Raw genomic sequence first — 10,392 nt, forward strand, 5'->3', positions numbered from 1 at the left:
GAAAAGCCTCAGTGGATCAATCCACTTATCTGATTCATTCTAATGTAGGCCTGGATCGGAAAAGTCCTTACCGAGCCTAATACTACTAATTTTTGAAAACACTCAGCGTAATTCTCTTAACTAGTAGTATTATCTAACCCTCGAATCAACTCACACGTGCAAATTAACCATTACACATAGAATTTAACACGTAATTTCCAGAATCGTTTAACCATTGAACATAGTTTTTACCACTTTTTAGAACTAATTGCTACTTGTTTAACTCAGCACCATAACAAATAACAATTAGTCTTGGCAAATTAAGAAAACACACAAGAACTCTCACCGTTATTCTAGCATGCAAACTTATGAATCTAACTCTGAAAATTACCAAAACACATAAAAGGGCACAAGATTGTAACATGCATCATAAAAGAATTCTCGAAATTAACTCAATAATAAACTGAAAATCTCAAAAATATTAATAAAAATATTCTGAAAATTTCATGTCTCCAATTACACAACTCGCAAATTGAAACACACAAACCGAAACAAAAATTATAAGTAGAGTCATAGTTACACTTTGAAGCTTTCCTCAGCGGCTTAGCAACAAGGTGATGAACTTGTCTCTGCAATGGTGGTGGAGCGTCCTTGACTCAGCGCCTTAGAGCTTTGTAGATTGATGAATGGATGGTGGTCACGGTCTTGTAGGAGATGGAGGTTTGAGGAGTGAATTGGGCAGAGTCTCGAAAAAGTTTTTGGCCAGGAAGTGATCTTGGCTGGGAAGTGATGCCAATTCTATTCTGGACATTGCCTATTTATAGGGGAGCATTGGTTGGCTTTCCCAACTGAAACGTGTCCTTTATGGCCTTAACTCCTCTCATAATGGGGCAATTCCTTTAATTTCCGAGCTGAAACGTCTTTCTCTTATTTATTTTTCAGCTGAAACATCTTTCTCTTTTATTCCTCAACTGAAAAACGTCTTTCTCCTTTATTTTTCAGCTGAAAACGTCTTTCTCCTTTATTTCCCTTCTTCATTGCTTGGTCAAATGTCTTAAATATTTTATTTATGACTCCATCATTGCTGCTTCCAAGAGGTCCACCAGGCAACGTTTCCTACAACAAGTAGGAGAATATCAGAATTTTCTACAGAAAATAAAGGGAATTAAAATGTAAAGACCGCAAAAACAGTTGACAGTTAGGAATCCTGATCCAGATAGGATTTTTCATGAATTTTACTTTTTCCGCCTATTTCACTCCAAACACTCTACAAGACTCTAAAAACGACTCAATGACTCAAAACACGAAACTTAAGGGAGAAATAAGGCTAAAATGGGGCACATATTCAATAATATTGTCACACTTTTTGGTCCTATCAAAAATCAGGGGCGTGACAGGAGTTGAGATGAAGAACTTTTGTGTTGGAAGTTTTGTCAAATTTTGACTTTGGGCCGACGGCGGCGCCGTCACTGTGTTGGTGTTTTCCAGCAGGTTCCGGCCACCTCAGGGACAGTTTATGTTCCTGATTTTGATCTACTCGTCGATACGAGCATTTCGATATATAGTTTGTAATTTTTGGAAATCTAGTCCCTTAGTAAAATCAAAACAAAAGACTCAACCAAAACAAACACGTCACTACCAGACTCTACACAAATGACACACAAAGACTATATTACCTTTAACATTTGTCTCATAAATCCTTACTCTCATGGCATCAAAATTAGCACTTAATCAAGAATCAATATTTAGATATTCGAGAGTTAATTGAAGTATATATCCACATATAAATAAGTAGGACTTGGTTGTAACAATGGTGATGGGTAGAGCTCAGCATGTTTCAGACAAGTATGATTCATATCCTCTCAATGTATATCCACTCTTTCTTCTCTTAGAACAGGGCAATGCTTAAAAGCTTATAATCACTCAAATTATATGTGAGAGAAAATATTTTGAGGCATTCAAATAGCTCACATATATAAGAAATAACAGTACTTTGTGAATATAATTTTTTTCAAGATCTCATGAAAAATATCAACTACTTGCACAAATGGACCCAAGGCATAGGTTCAACTCTTATAACTCATCTCCACAGATCAAAGGCTGTCCCATCTTAAGGATCAAAAAGGTTTATAAGGGTTGTAATGGGGCCAAGGCTCAAGGTTTTAAGAAATGAACGGGTAAGGAATGTCAAAGTATCCTAAAAACTTAGTAGAGCTCATGTAGATGTAGAGAGACTTCTAAAAATCCACCAAGGCATACAGATCGTCATAACCCTATAGAGGCAAAATAAAAGGGCCTAATGTCTTCATGTTGGGCACAAACTTCATTCTAAACTTCCTTTGAACTCTCGTGAACTGGACAAAGACCAATTTTTCCTGTAGTGGGCCTTCAATTCAAAACAAACTCCAAGCTCACCAAGTATGGGGGACTAAAATTCATAGACATATTTTTCTTTTTCTTTTCTAGCCGTACACATTTTTTTTCTTTATTTCTTTTTCACAGCTTTCACATAATTTTTTTCTTATGGACAAGTCTACCCCCACACTTGAACTTTCATCTCTTCTTACTCTTCCTCTTTAACGCCAAATCCATGTAGTAAGTCTCAAAAGATAGCTCTACCAAGTTTTTAGAACAAAGAGTAAGGTTGTAACTATACTAAGGTTCAGGGTTAAAGATTTTAAGAGTGATAAAAGAAATGGCTTAATGTAGGCTCAAAGTGGTTAAACTAGGGGGTCCCACGACGGGCACAAATATGGACACAGGTTAATTTGTCTATGGTGGTGATTCCTATGGTGCCTCTATCCTTTCCAGAATCAGGGACATGTATTGATAAAAGTCTCAACAAGCACATGAGTGAATTCTAGCATTCTCTAGTCCATCAAACTTGATCTATAGCAAGCAATCAATCAAATGAAAGATAATGAGATTAACAAAACATCGCCAAGAAGATAAGAATATTTTCTTTTTATCACTCCAAGAAAAAGGGACATGGGCTCAATATCTCACATGGGCTTTTATGAATCAAACTCATCCTAACATGCTCATATTATGTACCAAAGTTACGAAATCCATATCCACTACTCATACATATGCTTTTTATATATCTCAATTAACCAAATAATAACATTTAAAATCATCTCAATCTTGTGATCCTCTTTTAGCCATAATTTCAAAGATATTGAATCATCCTAGACAGTTAAGGGCATCCTAAGACTCAAAATTAAAACAAAAGACTCTAAGACTGACGCCAAAAAGGTTTTGGACTAGAGTTATTTCCTTTCTCCTTTCGGTAACTCCTTTGGAACATGACCAGGTGAAGAAGGGACCGATTTTGGCGGAGCTCAGCTCACTTGATTGACAAGGGACTAGACCCTTTGTCAGCACTTCTCGGATCCAAAGTAGACCTTGGACATCACATCCCATCATATGCGCCTACTTTGAAGAAGATATTTCACCCAAAAATCATTTTGACTCAATAAATAAAAGCAACAAAATTTTTTTTAATTTTATTGACATTTTTCATTTTTTTGTATTTTCAATATATATGACTGAAGACAAAATCATAAATCCCTTCCCCACACATTGCATTGTCCTCAATGTAATCAATCATAAGCATGCAATGGAACAATTAAGCATATATAAATGGAATTTACGAAAATAAATACGAAAACAAAGGAGCAAAAACGAAAATAAAAGACACAAGTACAATTCAACCTAAACAAGTGAAGGGATAGAAATGTCAAACTCTTGTTGATGGCTCCTCCACAACTTCGGTTGAAATGGGTTGCCTCCCATGCAGCGCTTAATATTTATAGTCCTTCAGCCTGGACTCTTCTCCTTGTGTCACAACAATTTTTTTTTTTTTTTGAGTTAATTTTCTTTAGTTTTTATTTTTACACACTTATAACAATTAAGTATTTTACGAAATTCAAAACAACCTAAGTATATTAATCTTAGTGACACGCAAACAATTTACAACATGCTTAATCTAAGTGAAAATCATACAATTTACAACATGCTAAAAAAAACCTTCTACAAATTGCACAACAATTATAAAAGACATGCTTAATTTGGTAACACTCATAAAACTTAAACTAAATCACAATTATAGCTTGACCTACCAGAAATCGCAAATTGTTACCATTCCACAAGTGTAGTGCAAAAATTTAGCATGAATTCTATATAAACAACAAAACTAATGACACTTTAAGTGATAGGGATTTTAACAATCCCCGGCAACGGCGCCAAAAATTGATGCGGCTGAAATAGCCTCACAATTTAACCCTGCAAAATGTAGTTGTCAGTATAGGATAAGCAGGGATCGTTCAGTCCGGGGATTATAGGGTACACCTACACTAAAAGGTCAATTAACAAATAAAAGAATAAAATGGGGGGTTTTGAAATTTGGTTCTAATCTACTTAAAATAAAAATAAAACAAATAAAATTATATACAATGATCGACTTCCGTAACCTAGACCACTACCACTCGGAAATTATTAAGTGTAAAAACAGAAAATTCATTTCAACATGCAAAAAAAATGTGCCCATCTTAAATGCTAGATAAGAGGCCAAATGAAAAGATGTCACGGTCCAATCCATTACTCATAGCAATTAACACGTAATTTCCAGAATCATTTAATCATTAAAGCATGATTTTTACCACTGTTTAGAACTAATTACTACTTGTTTAACTCAGCGTCTTAACAAATAATAATTACTCTTGGCAAATTAAGCAAACACACATGAATACTCAGCGTGATTCTAGCATGCAAACTTATTAACCTAACTCTGAAAATTACCTAAACACATAAAAGGGCACAAGATTATAACATGCATCATGAAAGAATTCTCGAAATTAACTCAATAATAAACTGAAAATCTCAAAAATATTAATAAAAATATTCTGAAAATCTCATGTCTCCAATTACACAACTCACAAATCCAAACACACAAACCGAAACAATAATTATAAGTAGAGTCATATTTACACTTTTGAAGCTTTCCTTAGCGGCTTGGCAACAAGGTGATGAACTCGTCTCTGCTATGGTGGTGGAGCGTCCTTGACTCAGCGCCTAAGAACTTCGTAGATTGATGGAAGGATGATGGTCACGGTCTTGTATGTGATGGAGGTTTGAGGAGTGAACTGGGCAGAGCTATGGAATAATTTTTAGCTAGGAACTGATAAGCTAGGAAGTAATCTTGGTGTGATGCCCCAGAAATTCGTATTTATTTTCCGAGGAATTTCCGGAATCTAATTTATGATTGTTGGACGGTTTCGTGGCTCGTGGACGGAGCGGAAGTGTTTCGGACAAATTAATTATTTAAAAAGTATGACTTTAGGGGTGGCGCAAAGGTTGACTTTTTATTCGTTGGGATTCTCCGGAAACTTCCTTCACGAAAGTTGTAGAGCGCGCCGATACGAGTTCGTGGATATGTGGAACGCGGAAATCAGAGTTCGTATGAGAAAGTTATGGCCATTGGAAGAAATTTCCATTTTAGTATAAATAGAAGTTTCCCGAAGGAGAAATTTACTATTTTCATTTGTTTCCTTTTCCGGAAACCAATTCCTTCTCTCTCTCTTTTCTCTCGGCTGCTACCTTCAGAGCCGAAGATATCCGGCTGACCCGACCCTGACCCGGTCGATCCTACCGGACTTTTCCGGCGAGCTCCGACCATCTCCGGCGACGAAACTTTCCAGACGGGATCGTCTCCGCCGTCTGGTGGTCCCTGTGGTGTTCTCTAGTGATGTCGCTTTTGGGAAGCGCATAATTTAACCCTGAAATATCGTTAGTAGTATAAGCAAATAGGGATCGTTCTATCTGGGGATTGAGGGTACACTTGTAATTGTGAAACAAATAAAGAAAAGTATTATTTACAAAAATAAAATAAAGAATAAATATATACAAGTAAACACAAATAAGGGGGGAATTAGGATTCTTAAAATTAAAATTAAAATAAATATAAATAAAGAAAATGTAAAAACATATATACAAGGGTGGAACGCAAGGAACAAAGATCAAAATCAATTCCATGTAATCAAATTCGATTCAAACCCTATAATTGTTCTTCCAAGTCATGAGAGAGGAGTTGATCATGTGAAACATTAGAAAGCAAATGATTTCCCATATTTTACTTTTCAATGCTAATTAACCTAAGCGAAAGCACCTAGATTAATCCTATCAAACATGCAATCAAGCCCTAGAAAGCTAGTCAATCATGACATGTTCAACGCATTAGACATAGAGAAAGGCTATCAACTCAAGTGTACAACTTAGTTATGGAAAAGTCCACCTAATTGCAATCCTCTTCAATTAAATTCGATTCTTGTCCAGAACCTTTACTACTTTTGATTCAAGTTACACAAAACGAAAAGTCGATTTCATGTTCTTAAACCTAGCACCAATTACATGCAAATCCTATAAGTGTCGACCCAAATAAGATAAACATATAAAAGTTTTCTGTAAAGCAAATTTAATCGAACAAACTCACATAAGCAACTTAGAATCACAATTATAGAATTCGAAAACTTTATTTAAACATAGAAATTGGGCTTAAACTTTGCCCTAAACATTATTGTTAACTAGAAACAAGTTCATACGAAATCAAACAAGGAAACCAAAAAGGTTACAAGGAAAAGGAACGAATTACACCGTGAGTGGAGATGGAGATGGAGAGCTAGATGGTTGGATCTTGAATCTTGGAAGCAAGCCTTCAAGGTGGATGATGGAGGATATGATCTTCACGGCTCCTTCTTCTTCTTCCTCTCCTTGCTTGAAAATGCAGAAACTTAAAACTAGAGAATGGAGAAGGAAAATGAAAAGGAAATGGAGAGACAAAGAAGATGAGATGGATGAAGGAATTTGTGGGAAATGGTGACTAAGAAAAATGGAGAGGAAATGGTGAGACAAGAAGATGAAATGGATGAAGGAATGTGTAGAGGGAAAATGGAAAGGAAATGGAGAGACAAAGAAGATGGAATGGATGAAGGAATTTGTCTAAGGAAAATGGAGAGGAAATGGTGAGACAAGAAGATGAAATGGATGAAGGAATATGTTAAGGAAAATGGAGAGGAAATGGTGAGACAAGAAGATGAAATGGATGAAGGAATTGGTTTTAGAATGAGAGGAGAAGGTGTTTATATAGGGAAGAAAAGAAGAGTGAAATGATGAGTGGAAGAAAAATAATGAAAGTGGAGTATGAAAGTGATTTGTAAAATATGGAAAAGAAAGAGAAATGATGAAATGAAAGCAATGCATGAAGGTGCAGCAACATGGAAGTGATGATGATCTATTAAAGAGATTGTAGAAAAAATATATCCAAGGAAAAAGAGAAAAGCATCTAGTTTTCTTCATGTGGGTGGGAAACATGAATATGTGGTGTTGAGCTGTTTTCAGGTCAGTTTCTTCCCCTTTATTCCTTCAATTATTTCTCCAACAAGACTTCATTATATGCCTTCGACTTCTTCATATGAAATGTTCCACTATGAGTGTAGATCATCCTGACAAATTTTCAGAGCTTCAATCCATGTGGTTGGGCCGGAAATGCTGCTGGACCTCTTACAGGTCCAGTTTTCCGGTTTTGCTTCTGTAGAAAATTGGGCTGATTGTTTGAAGGCCTTCCACTCATATTTTTCTCTCTTCATAAGAAATGATCATTTGGGTGTCTAGAATGGATCTGGAAGGTTTTAGCTCATTTGAAGTTCATTTGGTCAAGCGGCCGCTCCTTCTTCTTTGCTTGGCTTGGTTTCTCCTAGCCGGAGTAGGAATATCTGTAAAATTGATCTTTTAGTACATTTCCATTTTTCTCCATCATTTCCAGGTAATTATGGACCTAACGCTCATTTCACCTTCATTTACTCCAATGTACCTAAAAATAGAAATTGAATTAAAAATCGATTCAGTTAAAGAATTAACTAAGCAAAATGTGAGGAATTAATTATTAAAATATCACATTAAAATGCGCCTATCATCTAGCGCCGATTCTCGGTGGTAGCGGCGGTAGAAGGCAGTGCAGGTTGGTGTTTTCGGACCCGGCCGGAAAACACAACTCCGGCGACTTCGTGGCTTCGTGATTCCTTGGTTGAGTTCAGAATAGCCTCGCCGATCGATCATTGGTGTTTGTTTGGATCGATTCACGTGAAACTTCGATCAACTCGGATTGGATTACTGTTCACGGCTTGTGAGGTAGTTTTCGATCCCTTAGGCTTGTTTTCTGACTTCGATCCAGTTATGAAAGTTCACAAGCATGCTTAGATGAAGCTTTTTGATGTTGGGAGTTTTGTGAAATAATGAGTTTTTGGCCGGCGGCGGTGCACCACCGTCTGTGGTGGCGTTCCGGCGGTGTTCCGGCCACTTAAGGAACTGTTTTTTGTATTATATATGTTCTACTCGTTGATACGAGCGTTTCGATATATAATATGCAAATTTTGGAGTTTGTATGGAATTGTTATGATTTTTGCAGTTTCATACCGATCGATTTATTCGATCCGTGAGGATTCGAGCGTCCGATCGACTTGTGGTTTGGTCACATCGATCGTGGACGTATTCCGAAGACTTTGGGAGGTCTCGGATGTGGTTTTGCCTCGATTGGCGCCACTTTGGGGATTTTAGTTCAAAACAGGGGTTTCGAACTTTAATCAAATGTGAATCGTTACTGATTTAAGATCATTGGTGATTAGGTGCTTCTAAAGGTGAATTGGACGAGTTGTTGCTGATAGTGTTAGTTCGGTTCTGTATAGAAGACGCAGCGGGAGTTTCGAGGTGAGTAATCTCACGAAGTTCATTTCACGAACGGGAATACCCTTATTGTTTTGAGAGTTATTTATTAACTGCAAACTATAGATGGTATTAGTGGCACTTCTGAGTAGATGACCATGTGTGTGTGTGTGTATATTATGGGATGTATATATATACATACGTAGTCATGTATTAGTAGGCATTTCTGCGCGGATAACTACATATAGATATATGTTTACGTGAAATATATATGTTTTGGTGGTTTGTGGATTTATGAAAACAATATGCATGAAATTATGCTTTTTATTGTTTTGGGGTGTGGCTTTTGGAAAACAAATGATTTGTTGAAATGATTGATTTCGATTTGTTTTGAAAAGCGTTGAGATTTGTGTATGAAAACAATAGGCATGAATTGATGCTTTTTATTGTTTTGTGTTATGGCTTTTTCGGAAAACAATGATTATGGAAATGATGATTTCGATTGTTTTCAAAAGCGTTGCAATTTGTGTAACATTTTGGGTCCAATGCGACTCCTTTAATGTTTTGCTCCAAGGGACATTGCGGCCCGAGGATCGAAGGTCTGAGACCTTGGGCAGAATATCAGGTGACCACGTCTTTGGCCGGACGAGTGGTTACGTTTTTCAGTTAGAGCTCTAATCTGTCTGCCATATAGGTAATTCATGGGGTAACGGGAATTGGTTATTGACAACTCATGACATTACGTATTTTTAGGGAACAAGGTGTGAGTTGCTTCCTTATTAATGGTTTTTAAGGGGACAAGGTGCAAGTTGTTTTCCTTATTAACAATTTGATAGAAATCAAGGTGTGAGTTGCTTTCTGTGGTACGTTTATGGTACAACTGATAGAATTCAAGGTGTGAGTTGTTTCTATGTTTTATTGATAGAAATCAAGGTGTGAGTTGCTTTCTATGGTACGTTTATGGTACTGATGGGCTCATATTTTCCTATATTTCTATGCCTCTTAATCTTGGTTTTTATGTTTAGTTCTCCTTATTTATGATTCATTTACATCTTTTAGTGTTTTTGTAGGTTTGTTCCATAGAAAGAAGAAAAAGAAGCCAAAATGAGCTAACTAGGATTGAAAGACAATGTGCAATTCCAAGTCCCAGAATCTGTCTGTGCAAAACATCCAACTTCACCGAATTACTGGGAGTTACCCAGATCGAATCAGACAATGAGCTTTATATCATTGGAAAGCTACGGATGTCTACTTTCTGTAGAATTTTACGGATCTCGATTTTGATACTTTTGGAGAAAGTTATGATTATTTGAGTGAAGATAGGTCAGACAGGAAACCTGCTCGGGAATTTACAACCATTCGTGGAGAACTCAAGTTTCGCGGCACAAGATCGTCAATCATAATGTTTCAAGGAAGTTAATTCAGATAAGGATTCAAGAATACATGTATTCCTACTTCTACATGAGATATTTCAAGGTTTTCCCATTCCAAATGAAGAAAGGAATCCAAATCCAAGTCTTACAAGGAAACTTGAAGCCAAAGATGAGCAGAAATCTTTCCTATATAAGGGAGCACGAATTTACATGAGGAGGGAGTCTCGGGAGCACATTGCAGATGCCTAAGGAGCGGAGACGACTCACCCATCTTCCCCTTCTTTTCCCTTTCCATTCTTTTTATGTTTTTCCTATGTTTTATTTA

This window comes from Rosa chinensis, chromosome 2 (genome assembly GCF_002994745.2).
Source record: "Rosa chinensis cultivar Old Blush chromosome 2, RchiOBHm-V2, whole genome shotgun sequence".
Lineage (NCBI taxonomy): Eukaryota > Viridiplantae > Streptophyta > Magnoliopsida > Rosales > Rosaceae > Rosa > Rosa chinensis.